The sequence below is a fragment of the Acipenser ruthenus genome, unplaced genomic scaffold (assembly GCF_902713425.1).
Source record: "Acipenser ruthenus unplaced genomic scaffold, fAciRut3.2 maternal haplotype, whole genome shotgun sequence".
NCBI lineage: Eukaryota > Metazoa > Chordata > Actinopteri > Acipenseriformes > Acipenseridae > Acipenser > Acipenser ruthenus.
This window is the reverse complement of record NW_026708233.1, coordinates 55,203-78,306: the sequence shown is the minus strand read 5'-3', so window position 1 is coordinate 78,306 and position 23,104 is coordinate 55,203. Positions and strand designations below refer to the sequence as shown.

At 40.1% G+C, this 23,104-nt stretch overlaps 20 non-coding genes across 20 annotated transcripts; 14 read left to right on the top strand and 6 right to left on the bottom strand.

Moving 5' to 3' along the window:
* The first annotated feature begins 1,457 nt into the window (after nt 1-1,457).
* On the top strand, nt 1,458-1,531 carry trnai-aau (transfer RNA isoleucine (anticodon AAU)). Its single transcript has one exon. It is a non-coding gene; the product is annotated as a tRNA-Ile (tRNA).
* A 165-nt stretch (nt 1,532-1,696) lies between these two features.
* trnas-aga (transfer RNA serine (anticodon AGA)) lies at nt 1,697-1,778 on the bottom strand. Its single transcript has one exon. It is a non-coding gene; the product is annotated as a tRNA-Ser (tRNA).
* A 1,701-nt stretch (nt 1,779-3,479) lies between these two features.
* On the top strand, nt 3,480-3,694 carry LOC131730302 (small nucleolar RNA U3). Its single transcript, XR_009323989.1, has one exon. It is a non-coding gene; the product is annotated as a small nucleolar RNA U3 (small nucleolar RNA).
* Nucleotides 3,695-4,806: 1,112 nt separating this feature from the next.
* Nucleotides 4,807-4,888, top strand: trnal-cag (transfer RNA leucine (anticodon CAG)). The gene has a single exon. It is a non-coding gene; the product is annotated as a tRNA-Leu (tRNA).
* A 288-nt stretch (nt 4,889-5,176) lies between these two features.
* trnai-aau (transfer RNA isoleucine (anticodon AAU)) lies at nt 5,177-5,250 on the top strand. The gene has a single exon. It is a non-coding gene; the product is annotated as a tRNA-Ile (tRNA).
* A 165-nt stretch (nt 5,251-5,415) lies between these two features.
* trnas-aga (transfer RNA serine (anticodon AGA)) lies at nt 5,416-5,497 on the bottom strand. The gene has a single exon. It is a non-coding gene; the product is annotated as a tRNA-Ser (tRNA).
* Nucleotides 5,498-7,198: 1,701 nt separating this feature from the next.
* LOC131730296 (small nucleolar RNA U3) lies at nt 7,199-7,413 on the top strand. The gene has a single exon (XR_009323983.1). It is a non-coding gene; the product is annotated as a small nucleolar RNA U3 (small nucleolar RNA).
* A 1,482-nt stretch (nt 7,414-8,895) lies between these two features.
* trnai-aau (transfer RNA isoleucine (anticodon AAU)) lies at nt 8,896-8,969 on the top strand. The gene has a single exon. It is a non-coding gene; the product is annotated as a tRNA-Ile (tRNA).
* A 165-nt stretch (nt 8,970-9,134) lies between these two features.
* Nucleotides 9,135-9,216, bottom strand: trnas-aga (transfer RNA serine (anticodon AGA)). Its single transcript has one exon. It is a non-coding gene; the product is annotated as a tRNA-Ser (tRNA).
* Nucleotides 9,217-10,917: 1,701 nt separating this feature from the next.
* On the top strand, nt 10,918-11,132 carry LOC131730301 (small nucleolar RNA U3). Its single transcript, XR_009323988.1, has one exon. It is a non-coding gene; the product is annotated as a small nucleolar RNA U3 (small nucleolar RNA).
* A 1,482-nt stretch (nt 11,133-12,614) lies between these two features.
* trnai-aau (transfer RNA isoleucine (anticodon AAU)) lies at nt 12,615-12,688 on the top strand. The gene has a single exon. It is a non-coding gene; the product is annotated as a tRNA-Ile (tRNA).
* A 165-nt stretch (nt 12,689-12,853) lies between these two features.
* On the bottom strand, nt 12,854-12,935 carry trnas-aga (transfer RNA serine (anticodon AGA)). Its single transcript has one exon. It is a non-coding gene; the product is annotated as a tRNA-Ser (tRNA).
* A 1,701-nt stretch (nt 12,936-14,636) lies between these two features.
* On the top strand, nt 14,637-14,851 carry LOC131730300 (small nucleolar RNA U3). Its single transcript, XR_009323987.1, has one exon. It is a non-coding gene; the product is annotated as a small nucleolar RNA U3 (small nucleolar RNA).
* A 1,112-nt stretch (nt 14,852-15,963) lies between these two features.
* trnal-cag (transfer RNA leucine (anticodon CAG)) lies at nt 15,964-16,045 on the top strand. The gene has a single exon. It is a non-coding gene; the product is annotated as a tRNA-Leu (tRNA).
* Nucleotides 16,046-16,333: 288 nt separating this feature from the next.
* On the top strand, nt 16,334-16,407 carry trnai-aau (transfer RNA isoleucine (anticodon AAU)). Its single transcript has one exon. It is a non-coding gene; the product is annotated as a tRNA-Ile (tRNA).
* Nucleotides 16,408-16,572: 165 nt separating this feature from the next.
* trnas-aga (transfer RNA serine (anticodon AGA)) lies at nt 16,573-16,654 on the bottom strand. Its single transcript has one exon. It is a non-coding gene; the product is annotated as a tRNA-Ser (tRNA).
* A 1,700-nt stretch (nt 16,655-18,354) lies between these two features.
* Nucleotides 18,355-18,569, top strand: LOC131730299 (small nucleolar RNA U3). The gene has a single exon (XR_009323986.1). It is a non-coding gene; the product is annotated as a small nucleolar RNA U3 (small nucleolar RNA).
* A 1,482-nt stretch (nt 18,570-20,051) lies between these two features.
* Nucleotides 20,052-20,125, top strand: trnai-aau (transfer RNA isoleucine (anticodon AAU)). Its single transcript has one exon. It is a non-coding gene; the product is annotated as a tRNA-Ile (tRNA).
* A 165-nt stretch (nt 20,126-20,290) lies between these two features.
* On the bottom strand, nt 20,291-20,372 carry trnas-aga (transfer RNA serine (anticodon AGA)). The gene has a single exon. It is a non-coding gene; the product is annotated as a tRNA-Ser (tRNA).
* Nucleotides 20,373-22,073: 1,701 nt separating this feature from the next.
* LOC131730298 (small nucleolar RNA U3) lies at nt 22,074-22,288 on the top strand. The gene has a single exon (XR_009323985.1). It is a non-coding gene; the product is annotated as a small nucleolar RNA U3 (small nucleolar RNA).
* The last annotated feature ends 816 nt before the right edge of the window (nt 22,289-23,104 follow it).

Genomic DNA, 23,104 nt, shown 5'->3' with positions numbered 1-23,104 from the left:
GAACTACAGTTGCAAAGCACTGCTGCTTTTTCGATGATTGATTAAAACTATCAAACTGACTGAAAACACGGATCGCATTAATTGCGATTGGTTTCATACCAATACGCTTACATAACAGATATTGGTTATAGACAATGTCATATACACAGAAATGAACACGGACAGTGTTTATTAAGGGCTGACTCATTGACATGTTCGAGAGATCTAGGTGTACTGGACAAATCTACTGGATTATTTTCCATGTCGTAATTGTGCCGCCTGTGATAATGCGTTTGCGTTTTACAAGCCATACAACGAAAAAAGAGTACAGTGTCTTACAAGTGATGACCTGTGCTTCAACGCATGTCATTTATTTGTTTTTTTGTCCTTGCCATTTGCAATATGTTGGTAAAACTACTAGACAGTGACGATTGCGCATTGATGAGCAAGCATAAAAGTTCAATTAGGAGAAAAGATATCCATTCACCACTAGCTAGACATTTCGTAGATGCCAAACATTCCATTTCAGATCTGAAATACCGCAGCATACAAAAAATATTTCAAGCTCGAGGACGTGATAATCTCGATCAAAAACTATTACAATGTGAATCCAAATGGATCTTCTATCTCCATATGGTACAACCCGAGGGATTAAATGAAGCGCTAGGATTATCCTGTTTTCTGTGATATAATGCGCAACCATACTTGTCTTTCATAAGATCTGAAAATAAATTATAGCGCTTTGAGATTATGTCTGTTATTAGCAGATTGTTTAGAAATGTACTCAAATATGTTACAACTGTTCTGTCTACGAAATATATCTGTAACATTTATGTAATGCCTTTGTGGTTTTTTGATGAAGTTCATTTGCTAACAGACTGTTCTGATTTTGATTCAAACCGTGAAGCGATCGCTCTGTTTGCAGTATATTTTCTTTCAGTAAGAGGAGTGTCCTTGTGATTCCATACAAAATGCGACAAAACCTGTCGCCCTCCTTAATATAAACAGAAAAAGAACAAGTACACGCACACGCCAGGTGATTTACTGCAGCGTCAGACATGGGAGGTTCAGCAGTGTGCTGCAGCGTTGTGCAAAGTCGTCGGTGTAAGTCAGGATGGCCGAGCGGTCTAAGGCGCTGTGGTCAGTTCGCAGTCTCCATGGAGGCGTGGGCTCGAACCCCACTTCTGACAACAGTTCTTGTTAATTTATTTCTAAAACGTCCACCGAATGCTTGGTAATTTTACATGTTTTTCTTTTTAGTATTCAAATCACAGCTTTTTAAATGAGAGAAAGTCACCGCAAGCCCGCACCTCGCCACTTTCTTCACACTGCTAAACTGCCTCATAAAGATGAGACCTCTAATTATGCCTTTCCAATACTTTGAATGTGTTATTGTTGAGTTTAACATAACATCTTGGTAATCATAATGTCCACAGGCCTTGTTTTTCTCGGGTTTTATTAACGCGCTCCATGTGTGTGGCCGGTTAGCTCAGTTGGTTAGAGCGTGGTGCTAATAACGCCAAGGTCGCGGGTTCGATCCCCGTACGGGCCATGACTTTTCTTCTTTAAAGAAACCACAGCATTTGGAATGGTGCCAAAATGAACATTCTTTAACAAAATGAACCGGTGCGATATGAAGTAGAACCAGTAATATTTCAAATTCCTCATCTTTAAACATGTATTAGGAATGAACACATACAATTAAAAAGAAAGCTTACGTAGTCGGCAGGATTCGAACCTGCGCGGGGAAACCCCAATGGATTTCTAGTCCATCGCCTTAACCACTCGGCCACGACTACATGTTCTTACATTGGACTGTGAAATGATCCATATTATTGTCAAAAGAAGTAAAAGACACCCGCGGTAATGCTGCAGATGGCAGTATAGGCTAACATGAACCGAAGTCAAATGCCTTTGTTGAAACTCCATCGATTTATACAAGGCAAGCACACGTGGGAAATGTAAATACAATATCCTTTCTGTCAACGTTCATAATAATGAATACATCTTTATTTCAAAATACGTAACAATTTAAGTGATCTTTTCAAACCACCCATACACAAAAAACAAAGTAGATCTTGATTTCAACTGAAAAACTGACTTGCTTCATGGCTGCTGCCACAGCACTCAAGCACGTTGTGGCTAGCGTGAGCGGACTTAGCAGATAACAAGATCTACAAAATATCACATGCCAATAAAACATAACACAATTATGTTCGATTTTATAACAAAACCCCACCCCAGATGGGACTCGAACCCACTATCCCTGGCTTAGGAGGCCAGTGGCCTTAGCCATTAGGCCACTAGGGCTGACATGGGAAGCGCACATTTGGTAGTTCTAAAGAAAGTGGGAACAATAGTATCGTGGTTTCATAAATATCCAAGCCATCTTTGGTGTTCAAACAAAGCAGTTACATTGGGAAAGGGCCGTACTTATCAGTAAGTGTTTGAAATGCATGTGGGAAGATTTAAGATTGTGAAGAAGTTTTAATATGCTTCGTATTTGCGCATTGGTAACCTTACATAATTACGTTTTGATTAATGCCACTTCCTTACCTGACAGTAGTCAGGGTGACGATACAAGACCAAAGCCAATAAACCTGTTATTTTCCTGTCCTTTCATTACCATATTCTAGTGTGCTTGTTCAGAATATGCGTGAATCCTGAAAACGTCTTGCTAATATGTGAACAAAGCCAGCATTCACTTTATTGATCACCATGTGGAATAGCCGCTATTGGAACACACATGATTGTGTTAAAGATGTTAATAGACTTTCAATGTACACGTTTTAGAGCTGAACGTTTGTTGAGACAGTTCAAACGCTGTAGCAGTGTTTACCTATTTCATGGATGTTTGCTTTTTCGTCTTACTCTGGAAAAAATAATAATAGCAATAGAAAAATGTAGGCAAAACAATTTTTGAGAACCGCATTTGGGTGAAAAATGAACAGTTTCAAAACACATTTGTAAACGCATTGGATTCTATTATGGTGTTTCCGAGCTGTTGAATGTTTCTTATTATATACAGGTTTACTGGCTTGACAGAAAGGCGATTGACAAAAAGAATGCCTCGTCCCTGCGTGGGCTTGAAACAGCAACGTTTTGGTTAAGCCGAACGCGCTCACCGATTACGTTGTTTTATTAGATAACACCCTCGGAACCCAACAGAACACTGTATGCGTATAATTAAAATATTTACGGTTCAAATGGGAATCGTATTCATCAGATTTTAAGCACACATTTGATAGACGTCACAGTGCAAAGGAGGAAGGCAGGCAATGCAAATGAGGCAACTGGCTCGTACTTTTTAAATCATACCAAAAAATTGAACCCAATTAAGCTTTTAACCGCCTGCAGTCTGGAATGAGTTTGAAATGTTATTGTAACAACTCACTGGGCTACAGCAATTGCATTATATGAAAGTGCTCCTGTTTATTTGTCACCGGCACAGCTACCGGTGCCACTCAGAGTTGGAGGGAGACGGTCGGCCACTTGCCCATAAAACAATACTTTCAGGGATCATTTCTATAGTGATTTGCTAGCGAAATGCGTTTTGAAAGTGTTTGGGCTCGCTACCCACGAGGAAGAGTGAGAGTGTTCGTTTTTGAGCGTGAAGAAGACAGCGAGTGTTGTTTTTGACCAACTGCTCGCTGTTATTGATGACCGCTCCAGTGTTCCTTAGGGGGCTGGAGGAAGCGGACACGTTCTGAGTGGGTGTCTTACCAAAACGTAAGAAAGATGAACTACAGTTGCAAAGCACTGCTGCTTTTTCGATGATTGATTAAAACTATCAAACTGACTGAAAACACGGATCGCATTAATTGCGATTGGTTTCATACCAATACGCTTACATAACAGATATTGGTTATAGACAATGTCATATACACAGAAATGAACACGGACAGTGTTTATTAAGGGCTGACTCATTGACATGTTCGAGAGATCTAGGTGTACTGGACAAATCTACTGGATTATTTTCCATGTCGTAATTGTGCCGCCTGTGATAATGCGTTTGCGTTTTACAAGCCATACAACGAAAAAAGAGTACAGTGTCTTACAAGTGATGACCTGTGCTTCAACGCATGTCATTTATTTGTTTTTTTGTCCTTGCCATTTGCAATATGTTGGTAAAACTACTAGACAGTGACGATTGCGCATTGATGAGCAAGCATAAAAGTTCAATTAGGAGAAAAGATATCCATTCACCACTAGCTAGACATTTCGTAGATGCCAAACATTCCATTTCAGATCTGAAATACCGCAGCATACAAAAAATATTTCAAGCTCGAGGACGTGATAATCTCGATCAAAAACTATTACAATGTGAATCCAAATGGATCTTCTATCTCCATATGGTACAACCCGAGGGATTAAATGAAGCGCTAGGATTATCCTGTTTTCTGTGATATAATGCGCAACCATACTTGTCTTTCATAAGATCTGAAAATAAATTATAGCGCTTTGAGATTATGTCTGTTATTAGCAGATTGTTTAGAAATGTACTCAAATATGTTACAACTGTTCTGTCTACGAAATATATCTGTAACATTTATGTAATGCCTTTGTGGTTTTTTGATGAAGTTCATTTGCTAACAGACTGTTCTGATTTTGATTCAAACCGTGAAGCGATCGCTCTGTTTGCAGTATATTTTCTTTCAGTAAGAGGAGTGTCCTTGTGATTCCATACAAAATGCGACAAAACCTGTCGCCCTCCTTAATATAAACAGAAAAAGAACAAGTACACGCACACGCCAGGTGATTTACTGCAGCGTCAGACATGGGAGGTTCAGCAGTGTGCTGCAGCGTTGTGCAAAGTCGTCGGTGTAAGTCAGGATGGCCGAGCGGTCTAAGGCGCTGTGGTCAGGTCGCAGTCTCCATGGAGGCGTGGGCTCGAACCCCACTTCTGACAACAGTTCTTGTTAATTTATTTCTAAAACGTCCACCGAATGCTTGGTAATTTTACATGTTTTTCTTTTTAGTATTCAAATCACAGCTTTTTAAATGAGAGAAAGTCACCGCAAGCCCGCACCTCGCCACTTTCTTCACACTGCTAAACTGCCTCATAAAGATGAGACCTCTAATTATGCCTTTCCAATACTTTGAATGTGTTATTGTTGAGTTTAACATAACATCTTGGTAATCATAATGTCCGCAGGCCTTGTTTTTCTCGGGTTTTATTAACGCGCTCCATGTGTGTGGCCGGTTAGCTCAGTTGGTTAGAGCGTGGTGCTAATAACGCCAAGGTCGCGGGTTCGATCCCCGTACGGGCCATGACTTTTCTTCTTTAAAGAAACCACAGCATTTGGAATGGTGCCAAAATGAACATTCTTTAACAAAATGAACCGGTGCGATATGAAGTAGAACCAGTAATATTTCAAATTCCTCATCTTTAAACATGTATTAGGAATGAACACATACAATTAAAAAGAAAGCTTACGTAGTCGGCAGGATTCGAACCTGCGCGGGGAAACCCCAATGGATTTCTAGTCCATCGCCTTAACCACTCGGCCACGACTACATGTTCTTACATTGGACTGTGAAATGATCCATATTATTGTCAAAAGAAGTAAAAGACACCCGCGGTAATGCTGCAGATGGCAGTATAGGCTAACATGAACCGAAGTCAAATGCCTTTGTTGAAACTCCATCGATTTATACAAGGCAAGCACACGTGGGAAATGTAAATACAATATCCTTTCTGTCAACGTTCATAATAATGAATACATCTTTATTTCAAAATACGTAACAATTTAAGTGATCTTTTCAAACCACCCATACACAAAAAACAAAGTAGATCTTGATTTCAACTGAAAAACTGACTTGCTTCATGGCTGCTGCCACAGCACTCAAGCACGTTGTGGCTAGCGTGAGCGGACTTAGCAGATAACAAGATCTACAAAATATCACATGCCAATAAAACATAACACAATTATGTTCGATTTTATAACAAAACCCCACCCCAGATGGGACTCGAACCCACTATCCCTGGCTTAGGAGGCCAGTGGCCTTAGCCATTAGGCCACTAGGGCTGACATGGGAAGCGCACATTTGGTAGTTCTAAAGAAAGTGGGAACAATAGTATCGTGGTTTCATAAATATCCAAGCCATCTTTGGTGTTCAAACAAAGCAGTTACATTGGGAAAGGGCCGTACTTATCAGTAAGTGTTTGAAATGCATGTGGGAAGATTTAAGATTGTGAAGAAGTTTTAATATGCTTCGTATTTGCGCATTGGTAACCTTACATAATTACGTTTTGATTAATGCCACTTCCTTACCTGACAGTAGTCAGGGTGACGATACAAGACCAAAGCCAATAAACCTGTTATTTTCCTGTCCTTTCATTACCATATTCTAGTGTGCTTGTTCAGAATATGCGTGAATCCTGAAAACGTCTTGCTAATATGTGAACAAAGCCAGCATTCACTTTATTGATCACCATGTGGAATAGCCGCTATTGGAACACACATGATTGTGTTAAAGATGTTAATAGACTTTCAATGTACACGTTTTAGAGCTGAACGTTTGTTGAGACAGTTCAAGCGCTGTAGCAGTGTTTACCTATTTCATGGATGTTTGCTTTTTCGTCTTACTCTGGAAAAAATAATAATAGCAATAGAAAAATGTAGGCAAAACAATTTTTGAGAACCGCATTTGGGTGAAAAATGAACAGTTTCAAAACACATTTGTAAACGCATTGGATTCTATTATGGTGTTTCCGAGCTGTTGAATGTTTCTTATTATATACAGGTTTACTGGCTTGACAGAAAGGCGATTGACAAAAAGAATGCCTCGTCCCTGCGTGGGCTTGAAACAGCAACGTTTTGGTTAAGCCGAACGCGCTCACCGATTACGTTGTTTTATTAGATAACACCCTCGGAGCCCAACAGAACACTGTATGCGTATAATTAAAATATTTACGGTTCAAATGGGAATCGTATTCATCAGATTTTAAGCACACGTTTGATAGACGTCACAGTGCAAAGGAGGAAGGCAGGCAATGCAAATGAGGCAACTGGCTCGTACTTTTTAAATCATACCAAAAAATTGAACCCAATTAAGCTTTTAACCGCCTGCAGTCTGGAATGAGTTTGAAATGTTATTGTAACAACTCACTGGGCTACAGCAATTGCATTATATGAAAGTGCTCCTGTTTATTTGTCACCGGCACAGCTACCGGTGCCACTCAGAGTTGGAGGGAGACGGTCGGCCACTTGCCCATAAAACAATACTTTCAGGGATCATTTCTATAGTGATTTGCTAGCGAAATGCGTTTTGAAAGTGTTTGGGCTCGCTACCCACGAGGAAGAGTGAGAGTGTTCGTTTTTGAGCGTGAAGAAGACAGCGAGTGTTGTTTTTGACCAACTGCTCACTGTTATTGATGACCGCTCCAGTGTTCCTTAGGGGGCTGGAGGAAGCGGACACGTTCTGAGTGGGTGTCTTACCAAAACGTAAGAAAGATGAACTACAGTTGCAAAGCACTGCTGCTTTTTCGATGATTGATTAAAACTATCAAACTGACTGAAAACACGGATCGCATTAATTGCGATTGGTTTCATACCAATACGCTTACATAACAGATATTGGTTATAGACAATGTCATATACACAGAAATGAACACGGACAGTGTTTATTAAGGGCTGACTCATTGACATGTTCGAGAGATCTAGGTGTACTGGACAAATCTACTGGATTATTTTCCATGTCGTAATTGTGCCGCCTGTGATAATGCGTTTGCGTTTTACAAGCCATACAACGAAAAAAGAGTACAGTGTCTTACAAGTGATGACCTGTGCTTCAACGCATGTCATTTATTTGTTTTTTTGTCCTTGCCATTTGCAATATGTTGGTAAAACTACTAGACAGTGACGATTGCGCATTGATGAGCAAGCATAAAAGTTCAATTAGGAGAAAAGATATCCATTCACCACTAGCTAGACATTTCGTAGATGCCAAACATTCCATTTCAGATCTGAAATACCGCAGCATACAAAAAATATTTCAAGCTCGAGGACGTGATAATCTCGATCAAAAACTATTACAATGTGAATCCAAATGGATCTTCTATCTCCATATGGTACAACCCGAGGGATTAAATGAAGCGCTAGGATTATCCTGTTTTCTGTGATATAATGCGCAACCATACTTGTCTTTCATAAGATCTGAAAATAAATTATAGCGCTTTGAGATTATGTCTGTTATTAGCAGATTGTTTAGAAATGTACTCAAATATGTTACAACTGTTCTGTCTACGAAATATATCTGTAACATTTATGTAATGCCTTTGTGGTTTTTTGATGAAGTTCATTTGCTAACAGACTGTTCTGATTTTGATTCAAACCGTGAAGCGATCGCTCTGTTTGCAGTATATTTTCTTTCAGTAAGAGGAGTGTCCTTGTGATTCCATACAAAATGCGACAAAACCTGTCGCCCTCCTTAATATAAACAGAAAAAGAACAAGTACACGCACACGCCAGGTGATTTACTGCAGCGTCAGACATGGGAGGTTCAGCAGTGTGCTGCAGCGTTGTGCAAAGTCGTCGGTGTAAGTCAGGATGGCCGAGCGGTCTAAGGCGCTGTGGTCAGTTCGCAGTCTCCATGGAGGCGTGGGCTCGAACCCCACTTCTGACAACAGTTCTTGTTAATTTATTTCTAAAACGTCCACCGAATGCTTGGTAATTTTACATGTTTTTCTTTTTAGTATTCAAATCACAGCTTTTTAAATGAGAGAAAGTCACCGCAAGCCCGCACCTCGCCACTTTCTTCACACTGCTAAACTGCCTCATAAAGATGAGACCTCTAATTATGCCTTTCCAATACTTTGAATGTGTTATTGTTGAGTTTAACATAACATCTTGGTAATCATAATGTCCGCAGGCCTTGTTTTTCTCGGGTTTTATTAACGCGCTCCATGTGTGTGGCCGGTTAGCTCAGTTGGTTAGAGCGTGGTGCTAATAACGCCAAGGTCGCGGGTTCGATCCCCGTACGGGCCATGACTTTTCTTCTTTAAAGAAACCACAGCATTTGGAATGGTGCCAAAATGAACATTCTTTAACTAAATGAACCGGTGCGATATGAAGTAGAACCAGTAATATTTCAGATTCCTCATCTTTAAACATGTATTAGGAATGAACACATACAATTAAAAAGAAAGCTTACGTAGTCGGCAGGATTCGAACCTGCGCGGGGAAACCCCAATGGATTTCTAGTCCATCGCCTTAACCACTCGGCCACGACTACATGTTCTTACATTGGACTGTGAAATGATCCATATTATTGTCAAAAGAAGTAAAAGACACCCGCGGTAATGCTGCAGATGGCAGTATAGGCTAACATGAACCGAAGTCAAATGCCTTTGTTGAAACTCCATCGATTTATACAAGGCAAGCACACGTGGGAAATGTAAATACAATATCCTTTCTGTCAACGTTCATAATAATGAATACATCTTTATTTCAAAATACGTAACAATTTAAGTGATCTTTTCAAACCACCCATACACAAAAAACAAAGTAGATCTTGATTTCAACTGAAAAACTGACTTGCTTCATGGCTGCTGCCACAGCACTCAAGCACGTTGTGGCTAGCGTGAGCGGACTTAGCAGATAACAAGATCTACAAAATATCACATGCCAATAAAACATAACACAATTATGTTCGATTTTATAACAAAACCCCACCCCAGATGGGACTCGAACCCACTATCCCTGGCTTAGGAGGCCAGTGGCCTTAGCCATTAGGCCACTAGGGCTGACATGGGAAGCGCACATTTGGTAGTTCTAAAGAAAGTGGGAACAATAGTATCGTGGTTTCATAAATATCCAAGCCATCTTTGGTGTTCAAACAAAGCAGTTACATTGGGAAAGGGCCGTACTTATCAGTAAGTGTTTGAAATGCATGTGGGAAGATTTAAGATTGTGAAGAAGTTTTAATATGCTTCGTATTTGCGCATTGGTAACCTTACATAATTACGTTTTGATTAATGCCACTTCCTTACCTGACAGTAGTCAGGGTGACGATACAAGACCAAAGCCAATAAACCTGTTATTTTCCTGTCCTTTCATTACCATATTCTAGTGTGCTTGTTCAGAATATGCGTGAATCCTGAAAACGTCTTGCTAATATGTGAACAAAGCCAGCATTCACTTTATTGATCACCATGTGGAATAGCCGCTATTGGAACACACATGATTGTGTTAAAGATGTTAATAGACTTTCAATGTACACGTTTTAGAGCTGAACGTTTGTTGAGACAGTTCAAGCGCTGTAGCAGTGTTTACCTATTTCATGGATGTTTGCTTTTTCGTCTTACTCTGGAAAAAATAATAATAGCAATAGAAAAATGTAGGCAAAACAATTTTTGAGAACCGCATTTGGGTGAAAAATGAACAGTTTCAAAACACATTTGTAAACGCATTGGATTCTATTATGGTGTTTCCGAGCTGTTGAATGTTTCTTATTATATACAGGTTTACTGGCTTGACAGAAAGGCGATTGACAAAAAGAATGCCTCGTCCCTGCGTGGGCTTGAAACAGCAACATTTTGGTTAAGCCGAACGCGCTCACCGATTACGTTGTTTTATTAGATAACACCCTCGGAGCCCAACAGAACACTGTATGCGTATAATTAAAATATTTACGGTTCAAATGGGAATCGTATTCATCAGATTTTAAGCACACGTTTGATAGACGTCACAGTGCAAAGGAGGAAGGCAGGCAATGCAAATGAGGCAACTGGCTCGTACTTTTTAAATCATACCAAAAAATTGAACCCAATTAAGCTTTTAACCGCCTGCAGTCTGGAATGAGTTTGAAATGTTATTGTAACAACTCACTGGGCTACAGCAATTGCATTATATGAAAGTGCTCCTGTTTATTTGTCACCGGCACAGCTACCGGTGCCACTCAGAGTTGGAGGGAGACGGTCGGCCACTTGCCCATAAAACAATACTTTCAGGGATCATTTCTATAGTGATTTGCTAGCGAAATGCGTTTTGAAAGTGTTTGGGCTCGCTACCCACGAGGAAGAGTGAGAGTGTTCGTTTTTGAGCGTGAAGAAGACAGCGAGTGTTGTTTTTGACCAACTGCTCGCTGTTATTGATGACCGCTCCAGTGTTCCTTAGGGGGCTGGAGGAAGCGGACACGTTCTGAGTGGGTGTCTTACCAAAACGTAAGAAAGATGAACTACAGTTGCAAAGCACTGCTGCTTTTTCGATGATTGATTAAAACTATCAAACTGACTGAAAACACGGATCGCATTAATTGCGATTGGTTTCATACCAATACGCTTACATAACAGATATTGGTTATAGACAATGTCATATACACAGAAATGAACACGGACAGTGTTTATTAAGGGCTGACTCATTGACATGTTCGAGAGATCTAGGTGTACTGGACAAATCTACTGGATTATTTTCCATGTCGTAATTGTGCCGCCTGTGATAATGCGTTTGCGTTTTACAAGCCATACAACGAAAAAAGAGTACAGTGTCTTACAAGTGATGACCTGTGCTTCAACGCATGTCATTTATTTGTTTTTTTGTCCTTGCCATTTGCAATATGTTGGTAAAACTACTAGACAGTGACGATTGCGCATTGATGAGCAAGCATAAAAGTTCAATTAGGAGAAAAGATATCCATTCACCACTAGCTAGACATTTCGTAGATGCCAAACATTCCATTTCAGATCTGAAATACCGCAGCATACAAAAAATATTTCAAGCTCGAGGACGTGATAATCTCGATCAAAAACTATTACAATGTGAATCCAAATGGATCTTCTATCTCCATATGGTACAACCCGAGGGATTAAATGAAGCGCTAGGATTATCCTGTTTTCTGTGATATAATGCGCAACCATACTTGTCTTTCATAAGATCTGAAAATAAATTATAGCGCTTTGAGATTATGTCTGTTATTAGCAGATTGTTTAGAAATGTACTCAAATATGTTACAACTGTTCTGTCTACGAAATATATCTGTAACATTTATGTAATGCCTTTGTGGTTTTTTGATGAAGTTCATTTGCTAACAGACTGTTCTGATTTTGATTCAAACCGTGAAGCGATCGCTCTGTTTGCAGTATATTTTCTTTCAGTAAGAGGAGTGTCCTTGTGATTCCATACAAAATGCGACAAAACCTGTCGCCCTCCTTAATATAAACAGAAAAAGAACAAGTACACGCACACGCCAGGTGATTTACTGCAGCGTCAGACATGGGAGGTTCAGCAGTGTGCTGCAGCGTTGTGCAAAGTCGTCGGTGTAAGTCAGGATGGCCGAGCGGTCTAAGGCGCTGTGGTCAGTTCGCAGTCTCCATGGAGGCGTGGGCTCGAACCCCACTTCTGACAACAGTTCTTGTTAATTTATTTCTAAAACGTCCACCGAATGCTTGGTAATTTTACATGTTTTTCTTTTTAGTATTCAAATCACAGCTTTTTAAATGAGAGAAAGTCACCGCAAGCCCGCACCTCGCCACTTTCTTCACACTGCTAAACTGCCTCATAAAGATGAGACCTCTAATTATGCCTTTCCAATACTTTGAATGTGTTATTGTTGAGTTTAACATAACATCTTGGTAATCATAATGTCCGCAGGCCTTGTTTTTCTCGGGTTTTATTAACGCGCTCCATGTGTGTGGCCGGTTAGCTCAGTTGGTTAGAGCGTGGTGCTAATAACGCCAAGGTCGCGGGTTCGATCCCCGTACGGGCCATGACTTTTCTTCTTTAAAGAAACCACAGCATTTGGAATGGTGCCAAAATGAACATTCTTTAACAAAATGAACCGGTGCGATATGAAGTAGAACCAGTAATATTTCAAATTCCTCATCTTTAAACATGTATTAGGAATGAACACATACAATTAAAAAGAAAGCTTACGTAGTCGGCAGGATTCGAACCTGCGCGGGGAAACCCCAATGGATTTCTAGTCCATCGCCTTAACCACTCGGCCACGACTACATGTTCTTACATTGGACTGTGAAATGATCCATATTATTGTCAAAAGAAGTAAAAGACACCCGCGGTAATGCTGCAGATGGCAGTATAGGCTAACATGAACCGAAGTCAAATGCCTTTGTTGAAACTCCATCGATTTATACAAGGCAAGCACACGTGGGAAATGTAAATACAATATCCTTTCTGTCAACGTTCATAATAATGAATACATCTTTATTTCAAAATACGTAACAATTTAAGTGATCTTTTCAAACCACCCATACACAAAAAACAAAGTAGATCTTGATTTCAACTGAAAAACTGACTTGCTTCATGGCTGCTGCCACAGCACTCAAGCACGTTGTGGCTAGCGTGAGCGGACTTAGCAGATAACAAGATCTACAAAATATCACATGCCAATAAAACATAACACAATTATGTTCGATTTTATAACAAAACCCCACCCCAGATGGGACTCGAACCCACTATCCCTGGCTTAGGAGGCCAGTGGCCTTAGCCATTAGGCCACTAGGGCTGACATGGGAAGCGCACATTTGGTAGTTCTAAAGAAAGTGGGAACAATAGTATCGTGGTTTCATAAATATCCAAGCCATCTTTGGTGTTCAAACAAAGCAGTTACATTGGGAAAGGGCCGTACTTATCAGTAAGTGTTTGAAATGCATGTGGGAAGATTTAAGATTGTGAAGAAGTTTTAATATGCTTCGTATTTGCGCATTGGTAACCTTACATAATTACGTTTTGATTAATGCCACTTCCTTACCTGACAGTAGTCAGGGTGACGATACAAGACCAAAGCCAATAAACCTGTTATTTTCCTGTCCTTTCATTACCATATTCTAGTGTGCTTGTTCAGAATATGCGTGAATCCTGAAAACGTCTTGCTAATATGTGAACAAAGCCAGCATTCACTTTATTGATCACCATGTGGAATAGCCGCTATTGGAACACACATGATTGTGTTAAAGATGTTAATAGACTTTCAATGTACACGTTTTAGAGCTGAACGTTTGTTGAGACAGTTCAAGCGCTGTAGCAGTGTTTACCTATTTCATGGATGTTTGCTTTTTCGTCTTACTCTGGAAAAAATAATAATAGCAATAGAAAAATGTAGGCAAAACAATTTTTGAGAACCGCATTTGGGTGAAAAATGAACAGTTTCAAAACACATTTGTAAACGCATTGGATTCTATTATGGTGTTTCCGAGCTGTTGAATGTTTCTTATTATATACAGGTTTACTGGCTTGACAGAAAGGCGATTGACAAAAAGAATGCCTCGTCCCTGCGTGGGCTTGAAACAGCAACGTTTTGGTTAAGCCGAACGCGCTCACCGATTACGTTGTTTTATTAGATAACACCCTCGGAGCCCAACAGAACACTGTATGCGTATAATTAAAATATTTACGGTTCAAATGGGAATCGTATTCATCAGATTTTAAGCACACATTTGATAGACGTCACAGTGCAAAGGAGGAAGGCAGGCAATGCAAATGAGGCAACTGGCTCGTACTTTTTAAATCATACCAAAAAATTGAACCCAATTAAGCTTTTAACCGCCTGCAGTCTGGAATGAGTTTGAAATGTTATTGTAACAACTCACTGGGCTACAGCAATTGCATTATATGAAAGTGCTCCTGTTTATTTGTCACCGGCACAGCTACCGGTGCCACTCAGAGTTGGAGGGAGACGGTCGGCCACTTGCCCATAAAACAATACTTTCAGGGATCATTTCTATAGTGATTTGCTAGCGAAATGCGTTTTGAAAGTGTTTGGGCTCGCTACCCACGAGGAAGAGTGAGAGTGTTCGTTTTTGAGCGTGAAGAAGACAGCGAGTGTTGTTTTTGACCAACTGCTCGCTGTTATTGATGACCGCTCCAGTGTTCCTTAGGGGGCTGGAGGAAGCGGACACGTTCTGAGTGGGTGTCTTACCAAAACGTAAGAAAGATGAACTACAGTTGCAAAGCACTGCTGCTTTTTCGATGATTGATTAAAACTATCAAACTGACTGAAAACACGGATCGCATTAATTGCGATTGGTTTCATACCAATACGCTTACATAACAGATATTGGTTATAGACAATGTCATATACACAGAAATGAACACGGACAGTGTTTATTAAGGGCTGACTCATTGACATGTTCGAGAGATCTAGGTGTACTGGACAAATCTACTGGATTATTTTCCATGTCGTAATTGTGCCGCCTGTGATAATGCGTTTGCGTTTTACAAGCCATACAACGAAAAAAGAGTACAGTGTCTTACAAGTGATGACCTGTGCTTCAACGCATGTCATTTATTTGTTTTTTTGTCCTTGCCATTTGCAATATGTTGGTAAAACTACTAGACAGTGACGATTGCGCATTGATGAGCAAGCATAAAAGTTCAATTAGGAGAAAAGATATCCATTCACCACTAGCTAGACATTTCGTAGATGCCAAACATTCCATTTCAGATCTGAAATACCGCAGCATACAAAAAATATTTCAAGCTCGAGGACGTGATAATCTCGATCAAAAACTATTACAATGTGAATCCAAATGGATCTTCTATCTCCATATGGTACAACCCGAGGGATTAAATGAAGCGCTAGGATTATCCTGTTTTCTGTGATATAATGCGCAACCATACTTGTCTTTCATAAGATCTGAAAATAAATTATAGCGCTTTGAGATTATGTCTGTTATTAGCAGATTGTTTAGAAATGTACTCAAATATGTTACAACTGTTCTGTCTACGAAATATATCTGTAACATTTATGTAATGCCTTTGTGGTTTTTTGATGAAGTTCATTTGCTAACAGACTGTTCTGATTTTGATTCAAACCGTGAAGCGATCGCTCTGTTTGCAGTATATTTTCTTTCAGTAAGAGGAGTGTCCTTGTGATTCCATACAAAATGCGACAAAACCTGTCGCCCTCCTTAATATAAACAGAAAAAGAACAAGTACACGCACACGCCAGGTGATTTACTGCAGCGTCAGACATGGGAGGTTCAGCAGTGTGCTGCAGCGTTGTGCAAAGTCGTCGGTGTAAGTCAGGATGGCCGAGCGGTCTAAGGCGCTGTGGTCAGGTCGCAGTCTCCATGGAGGCGTGGGCTCGAACCCCACTTCTGACAACAGTTCTTGTTAATTTATTTCTAAAACGTCCACCGAATGCTTGGTAATTTTACATGTTTTTCTTTTTAGTATTCAAATCACAGCTTTTTAAATGAGAGAAAGTCACCGCAAGCCCGCACCTCGCCACTTTCTTCACACTGCTAAACTGCCTCATAAAGATGAGACCTCTAATTATGCCTTTCCAATACTTTGAATGTGTTATTGTTGAGTTTAACATAACATCTTGGTAATCATAATGTCCGCAGGCCTTGTTTTTCTCGGGTTTTATTAACGCGCTCCATGCGTGTGGCCGGTTAGCTCAGTTGGTTAGAGCGTGGTGCTAATAACGCCAAGGTCGCGGGTTCGATCCCCGTACGGGCCATGACTTCTCTTCTTTAAAGAAACCACAGCATTTGGAATGGTGCCAAAATGAACATTCTTTAACAAAATGAACCGGTGCGATATGAAGTAGAACCAGTAATATTTCAAATTCCTCATCTTTAAACATGTATTAGGAATGAACACATACAATTAAAAAGAAAGCTTACGTAGTCGGCAGGATTCGAACCTGCGCGGGGAAACCCCAATGGATTTCTAGTCCATCGCCTTAACCACTCGGCCACGACTACATGTTCTTACATTGGACTGTGAAATGATCCATATTATTGTCAAAAGAAGTAAAAGACACCCGCGGTAATGCTGCAGATGGCAGTATAGGCTAACATGAACCGAAGTCAAATGCCTTTGTTGAAACTCCATCGATTTATACAAGGCAAGCACACGTGGGAAATGTAAATACAATATCCTTTCTGTCAACGTTCATAATAATGAATACATCTTTATTTCAAAATACGTAACAATTTAAGTGATCTTTTCAAACCACCCATACACAAAAAACAAAGTAGATCTTGATTTCAACTGAAAAACTGACTTGCTTCATGGCTGCTGCCACAGCACTCAAGCACGTTGTGGCTAGCGTGAGCGGACTTAGCAGATAACAAGATCTACAAAATATCACATGCCAATAAAACATAACACAATTATGTTCGATTTTATAACAAAACCCCACCCCAGATGGGACTCGAACCCACTATCCCTGGCTTAGGAGGCCAGTGGCCTTAGCCATTAGGCCACTAGGGCTGACATGGGAAGCGCACATTTGGTAGTTCTAAAGAAAGTGGGAACAATAGTATCGTGGTTTCATAAATATCCAAGCCATCTTTGGTGTTCAAACAAAGCAGTTACATTGGGAAAGGGCCGTACTTATCAGTAAGTGTTTGAAATACATGTGGGAAGATTTAAGATTGTGAAGAAGTTTTAATATGCTTCGTATTTGCGCATTGGTAACCTTACATAATTACGTTTTGATTAATGCCACTTCCTTACCTGACAGTAGTCAGGGTGACGATACAAGACCAAAGCCAATAAACCTGTTATTTTCCTGTCCTTTCATTACCATATTCTAGTGTGCTTGTTCAGAATATGCGTGAATCCTGAAAACGTCTTGCTAATATGTGAACAAAGCCAGCATTCACTTTATTGATCACCATGTGGAATAGCCGCTATTGGAACACACATGATTGTGTTAAAGATGTTAATAGACTTTCAATGTACACGTTTTAGAGCTGAACGTTTGTTGAGACAGTTCAAGCGCTGTAGCAGTGTTTACCTATTTCATGGATGTTTGCTTTTTCGTCTTACTCTGGAAAAAATAATAATAGCAATAGAAAAATGTAGGCAAAACAATTTTTGAGAACCGCATTTGGGTGAAAAATGAACAGTTTCAAAACACATTTGTAAACGCATTGGATTCTATTATGGTGTTTCCGAGCTGTTGAATGTTTCTTATTATATACAGGTTTACTGGCTTGACAGAAAGGCGATTGACAAAAAGAATGCCTCGTCCCTGCGTGGGCTTGAAACAGCAACGTTTTGGTTAAGCCGAACGCGCTCACCGATTACGTTGTTTTATTAGATAACACCCTCGGAGCCCAACAGAACACTGTATGCGTATAATTAAAATATTTACGGTTCAAATGGGAATCGTATTCATCAGATTTTAAGCACACATTTGATAGACGTCACAGTGCAAAGGAGGAAGGCAGGCAATGCAAATGAGGCAACTGGCTCGTACTTTTTAAATCATACCAAAAAATTGAACCCAATTAAGCTTTTAACCGCCTGCAGTCTGGAATGAGTTTGAAATGTTATTGTAACAACTCACTGGGCTACAGCAATTGCATTATTGAAAGTGCTCCTGTTTATTTGTCACCGGCACAGCTACCGGTGCCACTCAGAGTTGGAGGGAGACGGTCGGCCACTTGCCCATAAAACAATACTTTCAGGGATCATTTCTATAGTGATTTGCTAGCGAAATGCGTTTTGAAAGTGTTTGGGCTCGCTACCCACGAGGAAGAGTGAGAGTGTTCGTTTTTGAGCGTGAAGAAGACAGCGAGTGTTGTTTTTGACCAACTGCTCGCTGTTATTGATGACCGCTCCAGTGTTCCTTAGGGGGCTGGAGGAAGCGGACACGTTCTGAGTGGGTGTCTTACCAAAACGTAAGAAAGATGAACTACAGTTGCAAAGCACTGCTGCTTTTTCGATGATTGATTAAAACTATCAAACTGACTGAAAACACGGATCGCATTAATTGCGATTGGTTTCATACCAATACGCTTACATAACAGATATTGGTTATAGACAATGTCATATACACAGAAATGAACACGGACAGTGTTTATTAAGGGCTGACTCATTGACATGTTCGAGAGATCTAGGTGTACTGGACAAATCTACTGGATTATTTTCCATGTCGTAATTGTGCCGCCTGTGATAATGCGTTTGCGTTTTACAAGCCATACAACGAAAAAAGAGTACAGTGTCTTACAAGTGATGACCTGTGCTTCAACGCATGTCATTTATTTGTTTTTTTGTCCTTGCCATTTGCAATATGTTGGTAAAACTACTAGACAGTGACGATTGCGCATTGATGAGCAAGCATAAAAGTTCAATTAGGAGAAAAGATATCCATTCACCACTAGCTAGACATTTCGTAGATGCCAAACATTCCATTTCAGATCTGAAATACCGCAGCATACAAAAAATATTTCAAGCTCGAGGACGTGATAATCTCGATCAAAAACTATTACAATGTGAATCCAAATGGATCTTCTATCTCCATATGGTACAACCCGAGGGATTAAATGAAGCGCTAGGATTATCCTGTTTTCTGTGATATAATGCGCAACCATACTTGTCTTTCATAAGATCTGAAAATAAATTATAGCGCTTTGAGATTATGTCTGTTATTAGCAGATTGTTTAGAAATGTACTCAAATATGTTACAACTGTTCTGTCTACGAAATATATCTGTAACATTTATGTAATGCCTTTGTGGTTTTTTGATGAAGTTCATTTGCTAACAGACTGTTCTGATTTTGATTCAAACCGTGAAGCGATCGCTCTGTTTGCAGTATATTTTCTTTCAGTAAGAGGAGTGTCCTTGTGATTCCATACAAAATGCGACAAAACCTGTCGCCCTCCTTAATATAAACAGAAAAAGAACAAGTACACGCACACGCCAGGTGATTTACTGCAGCGTCAGACATGGGAGGTTCAGCAGTGTGCTGCAGCGTTGTGCAAAGTCGTCGGTGTAAGTCAGGATGGCCGAGCGGTCTAAGGCGCTGTGGTCAGTTCGCAGTCTCCATGGAGGCGTGGGCTCGAACCCCACTTCTGACAACAGTTCTTGTTAATTTATTTCTAAAACGTCCACCGAATGCTTGGTAATTTTACATGTTTTTCTTTTTAGTATTCAAATCACAGCTTTTTAAATGAGAGAAAGTCACCGCAAGCCCGCACCTCGCCACTTTCTTCACACTGCTAAACTGCCTCATAAAGATGAGACCTCTAATTATGCCTTTCCAATACTTTGAATGTGTTATTGTTGAGTTTAACATAACATCTTGGTAATCATAATGTCCGCAGGCCTTGTTTTTCTCGGGTTTTATTAACGCGCTCCATGTGTGTGGCCGGTTAGCTCAGTTGGTTAGAGCGTGGTGCTAATAACGCCAAGGTCGCGGGTTCGATCCCCGTACGGGCCATGACTTTTCTTCTTTAAAGAAACCACAGCATTTGGAATGGTGCCAAAATGAACATTCTTTAACAAAATGAACCGGTGCGATATGAAGTAGAACCAGTAATATTTCAAATTCCTCATCTTTAAACATGTATTAGGAATGAACACATACAATTAAAAAGAAAGCTTACGTAGTCGGCAGGATTCGAACCTGCGCGGGGATACCCCAATGGATTTCTAGTCCATCGCCTTAACCACTCGGCCACGACTACATGTTCTTACATTGGACTGTGAAATGATCCATATTATTGTCAAAAGAAGTAAAAGACACCCGCGGTAATGCTGCAGATGGCAGTATAGGCTAACATGAACCGAAGTCAAATGCCTTTGTTGAAACTCCATCGATTTATACAAGGCAAGCACACGTGGGAAATGTAAATACAATATCCTTTCTGTCAACGTTCATAATAATGAATACATCTTTATTTCAAAATACGTAACAATTTAAGTGATCTTTTCAAACCACCCATACACAAAAAACAAAGTAGATCTTGATTTCAACTGAAAAACTGACTTGCTTCATGGCTGCTGCCACAGCACTCAAGCACGTTGTGGCTAGCGTGAGCGGACTTAGCAGATAACAAGATCTACAAAATATCACATGCCAATAAAACATAACACAATTATGTTCGATTTTATAACAAAACCCCACCCCAGATGGGACTCGAACCCACTATCCCTGGCTTAGGAGGCCAGTGGCCTTAGCCATTAGGCCACTAGGGCTGACATGGGAAGCGCACATTTGGTAGTTCTAAAGAAAGTGGGAACAATAGTATCGTGGTTTCATAAATATCCAAGCCATCTTTGGTGTTCAAACAAAGCAGTTACATTGGGAAAGGGCCGTACTTATCAGTAAGTGTTTGAAATGCATGTGGGAAGATTTAAGATTGTGAAGAAGTTTTAATATGCTTCGTATTTGCGCATTGGTAACCTTACATAATTACGTTTTGATTAATGCCACTTCCTTACCTGACAGTAGTCAGGGTGACGATACAAGACCAAAGCCAATAAACCTGTTATTTTCCTGTCCTTTCATTACCATATTCTAGTGTGCTTGTTCAGAATATGCGTGAATCCTGAAAACGTCTTGCTAATATGTGAACAAAGCCAGCATTCACTTTATTGATCACCATGTGGAATAGCCGCTATTGGAACACACATGATTGTGTTAAAGATGTTAATAGACTTTCAATGTACACGTTTTAGAGCTGAACGTTTGTTGAGACAGTTCAAGCGCTGTAGCAGTGTTTACCTATTTCATGGATGTTTGCTTTTTCGTCTTACTCTGGAAAAAATAATAATAGCAATAGAAAAATGTAGGCAAAACAATTTTTGAGAACCGCATTTGGGTGAAAAATGAACAGTTTCAAAACACATTTGTAAACGCATTGGATTCTATTATGGTGTTTCCGAGCTGTTGAATGTTTCTTATTATATACAGGTTTACTGGCTTGACAGAAAGGCGATTGACAAAAAGAATGCCTCGTCCCTGCGTGGGCTTGAAACAGCAACGTTTTGGTTAAGCCGAACGCGCTCACCGATTACGTTGTTTTATTAGATAACACCCTCGGAGCCCAACAGAACACTGTATGCGTATAATTAAAATATTTACGGTTCAAATGGGAATCGTATTCATCAGATTTTAAGCACACATTTGATAGACGTCACAGTGCAAAGGAGGAAGGCAGGCAATGCAAATGAGGCAACTGGCTCGTACTTTTTAAATCATACCAAAAAATTGAACCCAATTAAGCTTTTAACCGCCTGCAGTCTGGAATGAGTTTGAAATGTTATTGTAACAACTCACTGGGCTACAGCAATTGCATTATATGAAAGTGCTCCTGTTTATTTGTCACCGGCACAGCTACCGGTGCCACTCAGAGTTGGAGGGAGACGGTCGGCCACTTGCCCATAAAACAATACTTTCAGGGATCATTTCTATAGTGATTTGCTAGCGAAATGCGTTTTGAAAGTGTTTGGGCTCGCTACCCACGAGGAAGAGTGAGAGTGTTCGTTTTTGAGCGTGAAGAAGACAGCGAGTGTTGTTTTTGACCAACTGCTCGCTGTTATTGATGACCGCTCCAGTGTTCCTTAGGGGGCTGGAGGAAGCGGACACGTTCTGAGTGGGTGTCTTACCAAAACGTAAGAAAGATGAACTACAGTTGCAAAGCACTGCTGCTTTTTCGATGATTGATTAAAACTATCAAACTGACTGAAAACACGGATCGCATTAATTGCGATTGGTTTCATACCAATACGCTTACATAACAGATATTGGTTATAGACAATGTCATATACACAGAAATGAACACGGACAGTGTTTATTAAGGGCTGACTCATTGACATGTTCGAGAGATCTAGGTGTACTGGACAAATCTACTGGATTATTTTCCATGTCGTAATTGTGCCGCCTGTGATAATGCGTTTGCGTTTTACAAGCCATACAACGAAAAAAGAGTACAGTGTCTTACAAGTGATGACCTGTGCTTCAACGCATGTCATTTATTTGTTTTTTTGTCCTTGCCATTTGCAATATGTTGGTAAAACTACTAGACAGTGACGATTGCGCATTGATGAGCAAGCATAAAAGTTCAATTAGGAGAAAAGATATCCATTCACCACTAGCTAGACATTTCGTAGATGCCAAACATTCCATTTCAGATCTGAAATACCGCAGCATACAAAAAATATTTCAAGCTCGAGGACGTGATAATCTCGATCAAAAACTATTACAATGTGAATCCAAATGGATCTTCTATCTCCATATGGTACAACCCGAGGGATTAAATGAAGCGCTAGGATTATCCTGTTTTCTGTGATATAATGCGCAACCATACTTGTCTTTCATAAGATCTGAAAATAAATTATAGCGCTTTGAGATTATGTCTGTTATTAGCAGATTGTTTAGAAATGTACTCAAATATGTTACAACTGTTCTGTCTAC